The following is an 11,529-nucleotide window of genomic DNA, read 5'->3' as shown; positions in this document are numbered from 1 at the left end:
CTCGAAGGAGGTGTTTTTTTCATGTTCCCACCAATGTTTTGGCTTGGAGCTTGCTTTCTCACAGCTGTCAGCAGAGCTTGAATTCGCAGTCCACAATTGGAAGGCAAAAGAGCTTTCCCTGACCGGGAATCGAACCCGGGCCGCGGCGGTGAGAGCGCCGAATCCTAACCACTAGACCACCAGGGAGGGCTGGAGGGCTCGTGGGCTGGTGGGCTGGTGGGCAGGAGGGCTGGAGGGCTCGTGGGCTGGTGGGCTGGTGGGCTGGAGGGCTGGTAGTCTGTTCTCCTGATAACAAGGTGAGAATGAGCAGACATCAATGCTTGCCATCGTCACATCGAAAACCAACAAGTCTGTAACAATCGGGGGTCTTTACTAATGGTGGGCCAGTGGCGCAATGGATAACGCGTCTGACTACGGATCAGAAGATTCTAGGTTCGACTCCTGGCTGGCTCGCTCTGTGCTTGTTTTTCTCCGGCTTATTTTGTTGTTGTGTTTTTTTTCTCCAAAGTCCAAAAGAAAAGGCAACTCTCTAGGCATTCTTCTATTTTTTCCAAAAAAAGGCACATTCTGCACACCCATTCCGATGTCTAGGGGAGACACGGACATGCTTTGGTATTGCCATTCATCTCACAAAATGCTGGCTGGTGGGCCAGTTGATTCTAGAATGAACAATTTAATCGCTACTCTGTAACCGCTTTACTACTTTGAAGGGTGCAATGCCATGTGGTTTTGATGTCACAGGCTTGCCATTTTGAAGCCTTATCACTAATTGCCACCTGGACATTGAGAATAATTTGTAATCTGCATTAAACTGAACGAGCGAATAATCAGCATATTAAAAATTGGTCTCACTTTCATTATTAACCTCACAAAATGTCAGTTTTGTACCTTGACAGACCGACGATAGGCAGTTTTTCCTCTAGATAACGGTTGCCATGTGTGTTTTCAAATGGATGACACGAGTATTTTCACTTGGACAAGAGCTTAATTACCAGTTTTAGGAATCAATTCTGCAATCACAGGAATCTGCCCAAATACACTGAACCCCCGGGTTGAGTGAAAAAACAGATTCCCTGAATGCATACAACACTATATAATTCAGAAAACCGTCCTTTTGCATAATTCTTGTTTTGCCAAATTATTATCACATTGTTACAGTCACAGAACTAAAGCACCAGGCCACTACAAGGTCCTGCGCCCACGCTGACCACATGTATGGAAAGTGCGCCAGAAGCCCATGGCCAGTTTAAAGTGTCCAAATCCCATATGGTCTAGCGGTTAGGATTCCTGGTTTTCACCCAGGCGGCCCGGGTTCAACTCCCGGTATGGGAATGCATGCTCCTTTTTGCTTCCCTCCTCAAAAATCCAGCAAATCTTCCTGCACCAGAAGTGACTTTTTGGCCAGCAGTAGAGCTACAGAACCCTGATATGTCGAGGTTCTGATCCAGCAAATCTTCCTGCACCAGAAGTGACTTTTTGTCCAGCAGTAGAGCTACAGAACCCTGATATGTCGAGGTTCTGACTAGCCCTTAGCCCCTTCGATAGCTCAGCTGGTAGAGCGGAGGACTGTAGGTTGGAGTGTTGGCCATCCTTAGGTCGCTGGTTCAACTCCGGCTCGAAGGAGGTGTTTTTTTCATGTTCCCACCAATGTTTTGGCTTGGAGCTGGCTTTCTCACAGCTGTCAGCAGAGCTTGAATTCGCAGTCCACAATTGGAAGGCAAAAGAGCTTTCCCTGACCGGGAATCGAACCCGGGCCGCGGCGGTGAGAGCGCCGAATCCTAACCACTAGACCACCAGGGAGGGATGGTGGGCTGGAGGGCTCGTGGGCTGCTGGGCTGGTGGGCTGGAGGGCTGGAGGGCTGGTAGTCTGTTCTCCTGATAACAAGGTGAGAATGAGCAGACATCAATGCTTGCCACCGTCACATCGAAAACCAACAAGTCTGTAACAATCGGGGGTCTTTACTTTTGGTGGGCCAGTGGCGCAATGGATAACACGTCTGACTACGGATCAGAAGATTCTAGGTTCGACTCCTGGCTGGCTCGCTCTGTGCTTGTTTTTCTCCGGCTTATTTTGTTGTTGTGTTTTTTTTTCTCCAAAGTCCAAAAGAAAAGGCAACTCTCTAGGCATTCTTCTATTTTTTCCAAAAAAAGGCACATTCTGCACACTCATTCCGATGTCTAGGGGAGACACGGACATGCTTTGGTATTGCCATTCGTCTCACAAAATGCAGGCTGGTGGGCCAGTTGATTCTAGAATGAACAATTTCATCGCTACTCTGTAACCGCTTTACTACTTTGAAGGGTGCAATGCCATGTGGTTTTGATGTCACAGGCTTGCCATTTTGAAGCCTTATCACTAATTGCCACCTGGACATTGAGAATAATTTGTAATCTGCATTAAACTGAACGAGCGAATAATCAGCATATTAAAAATTGGTCTCACTTTCATTATTAACCTCACAACATGTCAGTTTTGTACCTTGACAGACCGATGATAGGCAGTTTTTCCTCTAGATAACGGTTGCCATGTGTGTTTTCAGATGCATGACACAAGTATTTTCACCTGGACAAGACCTTAATTACCAGTTCGAGGTATAAATTCAGCAATCACAGGATTCTGGCCAAAAAACTGAACCATGTGTGAGTCAACAAACATGTCCCTTGAATGCATGCAACACTATATATTTCAGTAAACCGTCCCTTCGGATGATTCTTGTATTGCCAAATTATTATCACATTGTTACAGTCACACACCAAAAGCAACAGGCCACTACAAAACCCTGCGCCCACACTGGCCACATTTATGGAAAGTGGCCCACAAGCTTGTGGCCAGTTAAAGCTGGCCAGTTCCCATATGGTCTAGCAGTTAGGATTCCTGGTTTTCTCGTACGCAGCCAGGGGTTGACTCCAGTTTTTCCTCTAGATAAAGGTTGCCGTGTGTGTTTTCAAATGGATGACACGAGTATTTTCACTTGGACAAGAGCTTAATTACCAGTTTGAGGAATCAATTCTGCAATCACAGGAATCTGCCCAAATACACTGAACCCCCGGGTTGAGTGAAAAAACAGATTCCCTGAATGCATACAACACTATATAATTCAGAAAACCGTCCTTTTGGATAATTCTTGTTTTGCCAAATTATTATCACTTTGTTACAGTCACAGAACTAAAGCAACAGGCCACTACAAGGTCCTGCGCCCACGCTGACCACATGTATGGAAAGTGCGCCAGAAGCCCATGGCCAGTTTAAAGTGTCCAGATCCCATATGGTCTAGCGGTTAGGATTCCTGGTTTTCACCCAGGCGGCCCGGGTTCAACTCCCGGTATGGGAATGCATGCTCCTTTTTGCTTCCCTCCTCAAAAATCCAGCAAATCTTCCTGCACCAGAAGTGACTTTTTGGCCAGCAGTAGAGCTACAGAACCCTGATATGTCGAGGTTCTGACTAGCCCTTAGCCCCTTCGATAGCTCAGCTGGTAGAGCGGAGGACTGTAGGTTGGAGTGTTGGCCATCCTTAGGTCGCTGGTTCAACTCCGGCTCGAAGGAGGTGTTTTTTTCATGTTCCCACCAATGTTTTGGCTTGGAGCTGGCTTTCTCACAGCTGTCAGCAGAGCTTGAATTCGCAGTCCACAATTGGAAGGCAAAAGAGCTTTCCCTGACCGGGAATCGAACCCGGGCCGCGGCGGTGAGAGCGCCGAATCCTAACCACTAGACCACCAGGGAGGGATGGTGGGCTGGAAGGCTCGTGGGCTGCTGGGCTGGTGGGCTGGAGGGCTGGAGGGCTGGTAGTCTGTTCTCCTGATAACAAGGTGAGAATGAGCAGACATCAATGCTTGCCACCGTCACATCGAAAACCAACAAGTCTGTAACAATCGGGGGTCTTTACTTTTGGTGGGCCAGTGGCGCAATGGATAACACGTCTGACTACGGATCAGAAGATTCTAGGTTCGACTCCTGGCTGGCTCGCTCTGTGCTTGTTTTTCTCCGGCTTATTTTGTTGTTGTGTTTTTTTTTCTCCAAAGTCCAAAAGAAAAGGCAACTCTCTAGGCATTCTTCTATTTTTTCCAAAAAAAGGCACATTCTGCACACCCATTCCGATGTCTAGGGGAGACACGGACATGCTTTGGTATTGCCATTCGTCTCACAAAATGCAGGCTGGTGGGCCAGTTGATTCTAGAATGAACAATTTCATCGCTACTCTGTAACCGCTTTACTACTTTGAAGGGTGCAATGCCATGTGGTTTTGATGTCACAGGCTTGCCATTTTGAAGCCTTATCACTAATTGCCACCTGGACATTGAGAATAATTTGTAATCTGCATTAAACTGAACGAGCGAATAATCAGCATATTAAAAATTGGTCTCACTTTCATTATTAACCTCACAACATGTCAGTTTTGTACCTTGACAGACCGACGATAGGCAGTTTTTCCTCTAGATAACGGTTGCCATGTGTGTTTTCAGATGCATGACACAAGTATTTTCACCTGGACAAGACCTTAATTACCAGTTCGAGGTATAAATTCAGCAATCACAGGATTCTGGCCAAAAAACTGAACCATGTGTGAGTCAACAAACATGTCCCTTGAATGCATGCAACACTATATATTTCAGTAAACCGTCCCTTCGGATGATTCTTGTATTGCCAAATTATTATCACATTGTTACAGTCACACACCAAAAGCAACAGGCCACTACAAAACCCTGCGCCCACACTGGCCACATTTATGGAAAGTGGCCCACAAGCTTGTGGCCAGTTAAAGCTGGCCAGTTCCCATATGGTCTAGCAGTTAGGATTCCTGGTTTTCTCGTACGCAGCCAGGGGTTGACTCCAGTTTTTCCTCTAGATAAAGGTTGCCGTGTGTGTTTTCAAATGGATGACACGAGTATTTTCACTTGGACAAGAGCTTAATTACCAGTTTGAGGAATCAATTCTGCAATCACAGGAATCTGCCCAAATACACTGAACCCCCGGGTTGAGTGAAAAAACAGATTCCCTGAATGCATACAACACTATATAATTCAGAAAACCGTCCTTTTGGATAATTCTTGTTTTGCCAAATTATTATCACTTTGTTACAGTCACAGAACTAAAGCAACAGGCCACTACAAGGTCCTGCGCCCACGCTGACCACATGTATGGAAAGTGCGCCAGAAGCCCATGGCCAGTTTAAAGTGTCCAGATCCCATATGGTCTAGCGGTTAGGATTCCTGGTTTTCACCCAGGCGGCCCGGGTTCAACTCCCGGTATGGGAATGCATGCTCCTTTTTGCTTCCCTCCTCAAAAATCCAGCAAATCTTCCTGCACCAGAAGTGACTTTTTGGCCAGCAGTAGAGCTACAGAACCCTGATATGTCGAGGTTCTGACTAGCCCTTAGCCTCTTCGATAGCTCAGCTGGTAGAGCGGAGGACTGTAGGTTGGAGTGTTGGCCATCCTTAGGTCGCTGGTTCAACTCCGGCTCGAAGGAGGTGTTTTTTTCATGTTCCCACCAATGTTTTGGCTTGGAGCTGGCTTTCTCACAGCTGTCAGCAGAGCTTGAATTCGCAGTCCACAATTGGAAGGCAAAAGAGCTTTCCCTGACCGGGAATCGAACCCGGGCCGCGGCGGTGAGAGCGCCGAATCCTAACCACTAGACCACCAGGGAGGGATGGTGGGCTGGAAGGCTCGTGGGCTGCTGGGCTGGTGGGCTGGAGGGCTGGAGGGCTGGTAGTCTGTTCTCCTGGTAACAAGGTGAGAATCAGCAGACATCAATGCTTGCCACCGTCACATCGAAAACCAACAAGTCTGTAACAATCAGGGGTCTTTACTTTTGGTGGGCCAGTGGCGCAATGGATAACGCGTCTGACTACGGATCAGAAGATTCTAGGTTCTACTCCTGGCTGGCTCGCTCTGTGCTTGTTTTTCTCCGGCTTATTTTGTTGTTGTGTTTTTTTTCTCCAAAGTCCAAAAGAAAAGGCAACTCTCTAGGCATTCTTCTATTTTTTCCAAAAAAAGGCACATTCTGCACACCCATTCCGATGTCTAGGGGAGACACGGACATGCTTTGGTATTGCCATTCGTCTCACAAAATGCAGGCTGGTGGGCCAGTTGATTCTAGAAAGAACAATTTCATCGCTACTCTGTAACCGCTTTACTACTTTGAAGGGTGCAATGCCATGTGGTTTTGATGTCACAGGCTTGCCATTTTGAAGCCTTATCACTAATTGCCACCTGGACATTGAGAATAATTTGTAATCTGCATTAAACTGAACGAGCGAATAATCAGCAATTTTGCGGATTAAAAATTGGTCTCACTTTCATTATTAACCTCACAACATGTCAGTTTTGTACCTTGACAAACCGACGATAGGCAGTTTTTCCTCTAGATAACGGTTGCCATGTGTGTTTTCAGATGCATGACACAAGTATTTTCACCTGGACAAGACCTTAATTACCAGTTCGAGGTATAAATTCAGCAATCACAGGATTCTGGCCAAAACACTGAACCATGTGTGAGTCAACAAACATGTCCCTTGAATGCATGCAACACTATATATTTCAGTAAACCGTCCCTTCGGATGATTCTTGTATTGCCAAATTATTATCACATTGTTACAGTCACACACCAAAAGCAACAGGCCACTACAAAACCCTGCGCCCACACTGGCCACATTTATGGAAAGTGGCCCACAAGCTTGTGGCCAGTTAAAGCTGGCCAGTTCCCATATGGTCTAGCAGTTAGGATTCCTGGTTTTCTTGTACGCAGCCAGGGGTTGACTCCAGTTTTTCCTCTAGATAAAGGTTGCCGTGTGTGTTTTCAAATGGATGACACGAGTATTTTCACTTGGACAAGAGCTTAATTACCAGTTTGAGGAATCAATTCTGCAATCACAGCAATCTGCCCAAATACACTGAACCCCCGGGTTGAGTGAAAAAACAGATTCCCTGAATGCATACAACACTATATAATTCAGAAAACCGTCCTTTTGGATAATTCTTGTTTTGCCAAATTATTATCACATTGTTACAGTCACAGAACTAAAGCAACAGGCCACTACAAGGTCCTGCGCCCACGCTGACCACATGTATGGAAAGTGCGCCAGAAGCCCATGGCCAGTTTAAAGTGTCCAAAGCCCATACGGTCTAGCGGTTAGGATTCCTGGTTTTCACCCAGGCGGCCCGGGTTCAACTCCCGGTATGGGAATGCATGCTCCTTTTTGCTTCCCTCCTCAAAAATCCAGCAAATCTTCCTGCACCAGAAGTGACTTTTTGGCCAGCAGTAGAGCTACAGAACCCTGATAGGTCGAGGTTCTGACTAGCCCTTAGCCCCTTCGATAGCTCAGCTGGTAGAGCGGAGGACTGTAGGTTGGAGTGTTGGCCATCCTTAGGTCGCTGGTTCAACTCCGGCTCGAAGGAGGTGTTTTTTTCATGTTCCCACCAATGTTTTGGCTTGGAGCTGGCTTTCTCACAGCTGTCAGCAGAGCTTGAATTCGCAGTCCACAATTGGAAGGCAAAAGAGCTTTCCCTGACCGGGAATCGAACCCGGGCCGCGGCGGTGAGAGCACCGAATCCTAACCACTAGACCACCAGGGAGGGATGGTGGGCTGGAGGGCTCGTGGGCTGCTGGGCTGGTGGGCTGGAGGGCTGGAGGGCTGGAGGGCTGGAGGGCTGGTAGTCTGTTCTCCTGATAACAAGGTGAGAATGAGCAGACATCAATGCTTGCCACCGTCACATCGAAAACCAACAAGTCTGTAACAATCGGGGGCCTTTACTTTTGGTGGGCCAGTTTCGCAATGGATAACGCATCTGACTACGGATCAGAAGATTCTAGGTTCGACTCCTGGCTGGCTCGCTCTGTGCTTGTTTTTCTCCGGCTTATTTTGTTGTTGTGTTTTTTTTTCTCCAAAGTCCAAAAGAAAAGGCAACTCTCTAGGCATTCTTCTATTTTTTCCAAAAAAAGGCACATTCTGCACACCCATTCCGATGTCTAGGGGAGACACGGACATGCTTTGGTATTGCCATTCGTCTCACAAAATGCAGGCTGGTGGGCCAGTTGATTCTAGAATGAACAATTTCATCGCTACTCTGTAACCGCTTTACTACTTTGAAGGGTGCAATGCCATGTGGTTTTGATGTCACAGGCTTGCCATTTTGAAGCCTTATCACTAATTGCCACCTGGACATTGAGAATAATTTGTAATCTGCATTAAACTGAACGAGCGAATAATCAGCATATTAAAAATTGGTCTCACTTTCATTATTAACCTCACAACATGTCAGTTTTGTACCTTGACAGACCGATGATAGGCAGTTTTTCCTCTAGATAACGGTTGCCATGTGTGTTTTCAGATGCATGACACAAGTATTTTCACCTGGACAAGACCTTAATTACCAGTTCGAGGTATAAATTCAGCAATCACAGGATTCTGGCCAAAAAACTGAACCATGTGTGAGTCAACAAACATGTCCCTTGAATGCATGCAACACTATATATTTCAGTAAACCGTCCCTTCGGATGATTCTTGTATTGCCAAATTATTATCACATTGTTACAGTCACACACCAAAAGCAACAGGCCACTACAAAACCCTGCGCCCACACTGGCCACATTTATGGAAAGTGGCCCACAAGCTTGTGGCCAGTTAAAGCTGGCCAGTTCCCATATGGTCTAGCAGTTAGGATTCCTGGTTTTCTCGTACGCAGCCAGGGGTTGACTCCAGTTTTTCCTCTAGATAAAGGTTGCCGTGTGTGTTTTCAAATGGATGACACGAGTATTTTCACTTGGACAAGAGCTTAATTACCAGTTTGAGGAATCAATTCTGCAATCACAGGAATCTGCCCAAATACACTGAACCCCCGGGTTGAGTGAAAAAACAGATTCCCTGAATGCATACAACACTATATAATTCAGAAAACCGTCCTTTTGGATAATTCTTGTTTTGCCAAATTATTATCACATTGTTACAGTCACAGAACTAAAGCAACAGGCCACTACAAGGTCCTGCGCCCACGCTGACCACATGTATGGAAAGTGCGCCAGAAGCCCATGGCCAGTTTAAAGTGTCCAAATCCCATATGGTCTAGCGGTTAGGATTCCTGGTTTTCACCCAGGCGGCCCGGGTTCAACTCCCGGTATGGGAATGCATGCTCCTTTTTGCTTCCCTCCTCAAAAATCCAGCAAATCTTCCTGCACCAGAAGTGACTTTTTGGCCAGCAGTAGAGCTACAGAACCCTGATATGTCGAGGTTCTGATCCAGCAAATCTTCCTGCACCAGAAGTGACTTTTTGGCCAGCAGTAGAGCTACAGAACCCTGATATGTCGAGGTTCTGACTAGCCCTTAGCCCCTTCGATAGCTCAGCTGGTAGAGCGGAGGACTGTAGGTTGGAGTGTTGGCCATCCTTAGGTCGCTGGTTCAACTCCGGCTCGAAGGAGGTGTTTTTTTCATGTTCCCACCAATGTTTTGGCTTGGAGCTGGCTTTCTCACAGCTGTCAGCAGAGCTTGAATTCGCAGTCCACAATTGGAAGGCAAAAGAGCTTTCCCTGACCGGGAATCGAACCCGGGCCGCGGCGGTGAGAGCGCCGAATCCTAACCACTAGACCACCAGGGATGGATGGTGGGCTGGAGGGCTCGTGGGCTGGTGGGCAGGAGGGCTGGAGTGCTCGTGGGCTTGTGGGCTGGTGGGCTGGTGGGCTGGAGGGCTGGTAGTCTGTTCTCCTGATAACAAGGTGAGAATGAGCAGACATCAATGCTTGCCACCGTCACATCGAAAACCAACAAGTCTGTAACAATCGGGGGTCTTTACTAATGGTGGGCCAGTGGCGCAATGGATAACGCGTCTGACTACGGATCAGAAGATTCTAGGTTTGACTCCTGGCTGGCTCGCTCTGTGCTTGTTTTTCTCCGGCTTATTTTGTTGTTGTGTTTTTTTTCTCCAAAGTCCAAAAGAAAAGGCAACTCTCTAGGCATTCTTCTATTTTTTCCAAAAAAAGGCACATTCTGCACACCCATTCCGATGTCTAGGGGAGACACGGACATGCTTTGGTATTGCCATTCGTCTCACAAAATGCAGGCTGGTGGGCCAGTTGATTCTAGAAAGAACAATTTCATCGCTACTCTGTAACCGCTTTACTACTTTGAAGGGTGCAATGCCATGTGGTTTTGATGTCACAGGCTTGCCATTTTGAAGCCTTATCACTAATTGCCACCTGGACATTGAGAATAATTTGTAATCTGCATTAAACTGAACGAGCGAATAATCAGCATATTAAAAATTGGTCTCACTTTCATTATTAAACTCACAACATGTCAGTTTTGTACCTTGACAGACCGACGATAGGCTGTTTTTCCTCTAGATAACGGTTGCCATGTGTGTTTTCAGATGCATGACACAAGTATTTTCACCTGGACAAGACCTTAATTACCAGTTCGAGGTATAAATTCAGCAATCACAGGATTCTGGCCAAAAAACTGAACCTTGTGTGAGTCAACAAACATGTCCCTTGAATGCATGCAACACTATATATTTCAGTAAACCGTCCCTTCGGATGATTCTTGTATTGCCAAATTATTATCACATTGTTACAGTCACACACCAAAAGCAACAGGCCACTACAAAACCCTGCGCCCACACTGGCCACATTTATGGAAAGTGGCCCACAAGCTTGTGGCCAGTTAAAGCTGGCCAGTTCCCATATGGTCTAGCAGTTAGGATTCCTGGTTTTCTTGTACGCAGCCAGGGGTTGACTCCAGTTTTTCCTCTAGATAAAGGTTGCCGTGTGTGTTTTCAAATGGATGACACAAGTATTTTCACTTGGACAAGAGCTTAATTACCAGTTTGAGGAATCAATTCTGCAATCACAGGAATCTGCCCAAATACACTGAACCCCCGGGTTGAGTGAAAAAACAGATTCCCTGAATGCATACAACACTATATAATTCAGAAAACCGTCCTTTTGGATAATTCTTGTTTTGCCAAATTATTATCACATTGTTACAGTCACAGAACTAAAGCAACAGGCCACTACAAGGTCCTGCGCCCACGCTGACCACATGTATGGAAAGTGCGCCAGAAGCCCATGGCCAGTTTAAAGTGTTCAGATCCCATATGGTCTAGCGGTTAGGATTCCTGGTTTTCACCCAGGCGGCCCGGGTTCAACTCCCGGTATGGGAATGCATGCTCCTTTTTGCTTCCCTCCTCAAAAATCCAGCAAATCTTCCTGCACCAGAAGTGACTTTTTGGCCAGCAGTAGAGCTACAGAACCCTGATATGTCGAGGTTCTGACTAGCCCTTAGCCCCTTCGATAGCTCAGCTGGTAGAGCGGAGAACTGTAGGTTGGAGTGTTGGCCATCCTTAGGTCGCTGGTTCAACTCCGGCTCGAAGGAGGTGTTTTTTTCATGTTCCCACCAATGTTTTGGCTTGGAGCTGGCTTTCTCACAGCTGTCAGCAGAGCTTGAATTCGCAGTCCACAATTGGAAGGCAAAAGAGCTTTCCCTGACCGGGAATCGAACCCGGGCCGCGGCGGTGAGAGCGCCGAATCCTAACCACTAGAC

General features: G+C 46.8%; 10 non-coding genes across 10 annotated transcripts; all 10 read left to right on the top strand.

Moving 5' to 3' along the window:
• The first annotated feature begins 380 nt into the window (after positions 1 to 380).
• On the top strand, positions 381 to 453 carry trnar-acg (transfer RNA arginine (anticodon ACG)). The gene has a single exon. It is a non-coding gene; the product is annotated as a tRNA-Arg (tRNA).
• An 807-nt stretch (positions 454 to 1,260) lies between these two features.
• Positions 1,261 to 1,332, top strand: trnae-uuc (transfer RNA glutamic acid (anticodon UUC)). Its single transcript has one exon. It is a non-coding gene; the product is annotated as a tRNA-Glu (tRNA).
• A 203-nt stretch (positions 1,333 to 1,535) lies between these two features.
• trnay-gua (transfer RNA tyrosine (anticodon GUA)) lies at positions 1,536 to 1,623 on the top strand. The gene is given in 2 exon segments: positions 1,536 to 1,572; positions 1,588 to 1,623. It is a non-coding gene; the product is annotated as a tRNA-Tyr (tRNA).
• Positions 1,624 to 3,260: 1,637 nt separating this feature from the next.
• On the top strand, positions 3,261 to 3,332 carry trnae-uuc (transfer RNA glutamic acid (anticodon UUC)). Its single transcript has one exon. It is a non-coding gene; the product is annotated as a tRNA-Glu (tRNA).
• A 124-nt stretch (positions 3,333 to 3,456) lies between these two features.
• Positions 3,457 to 3,544, top strand: trnay-gua (transfer RNA tyrosine (anticodon GUA)). Its single transcript is given in 2 exon segments — positions 3,457 to 3,493; positions 3,509 to 3,544. It is a non-coding gene; the product is annotated as a tRNA-Tyr (tRNA).
• A 1,637-nt stretch (positions 3,545 to 5,181) lies between these two features.
• trnae-uuc (transfer RNA glutamic acid (anticodon UUC)) lies at positions 5,182 to 5,253 on the top strand. The gene has a single exon. It is a non-coding gene; the product is annotated as a tRNA-Glu (tRNA).
• A 2,052-nt stretch (positions 5,254 to 7,305) lies between these two features.
• Positions 7,306 to 7,393, top strand: trnay-gua (transfer RNA tyrosine (anticodon GUA)). Its single transcript is given in 2 exon segments — positions 7,306 to 7,342; positions 7,358 to 7,393. It is a non-coding gene; the product is annotated as a tRNA-Tyr (tRNA).
• A 1,653-nt stretch (positions 7,394 to 9,046) lies between these two features.
• Positions 9,047 to 9,118, top strand: trnae-uuc (transfer RNA glutamic acid (anticodon UUC)). The gene has a single exon. It is a non-coding gene; the product is annotated as a tRNA-Glu (tRNA).
• Positions 9,119 to 9,321: 203 nt separating this feature from the next.
• trnay-gua (transfer RNA tyrosine (anticodon GUA)) lies at positions 9,322 to 9,409 on the top strand. Its single transcript is given in 2 exon segments — positions 9,322 to 9,358; positions 9,374 to 9,409. It is a non-coding gene; the product is annotated as a tRNA-Tyr (tRNA).
• A 1,668-nt stretch (positions 9,410 to 11,077) lies between these two features.
• Positions 11,078 to 11,149, top strand: trnae-uuc (transfer RNA glutamic acid (anticodon UUC)). The gene has a single exon. It is a non-coding gene; the product is annotated as a tRNA-Glu (tRNA).
• Positions 11,150 to 11,529: the final 380 nt, after the last annotated feature.

This window comes from Carassius gibelio, chromosome A11, assembly GCF_023724105.1.
Source record: "Carassius gibelio isolate Cgi1373 ecotype wild population from Czech Republic chromosome A11, carGib1.2-hapl.c, whole genome shotgun sequence".
Lineage (NCBI taxonomy): Eukaryota > Metazoa > Chordata > Actinopteri > Cypriniformes > Cyprinidae > Carassius > Carassius gibelio.
The sequence above is the reverse complement of the archived record's forward strand: the minus strand, read 5'-3'. Positions and strand labels throughout refer to the sequence as shown.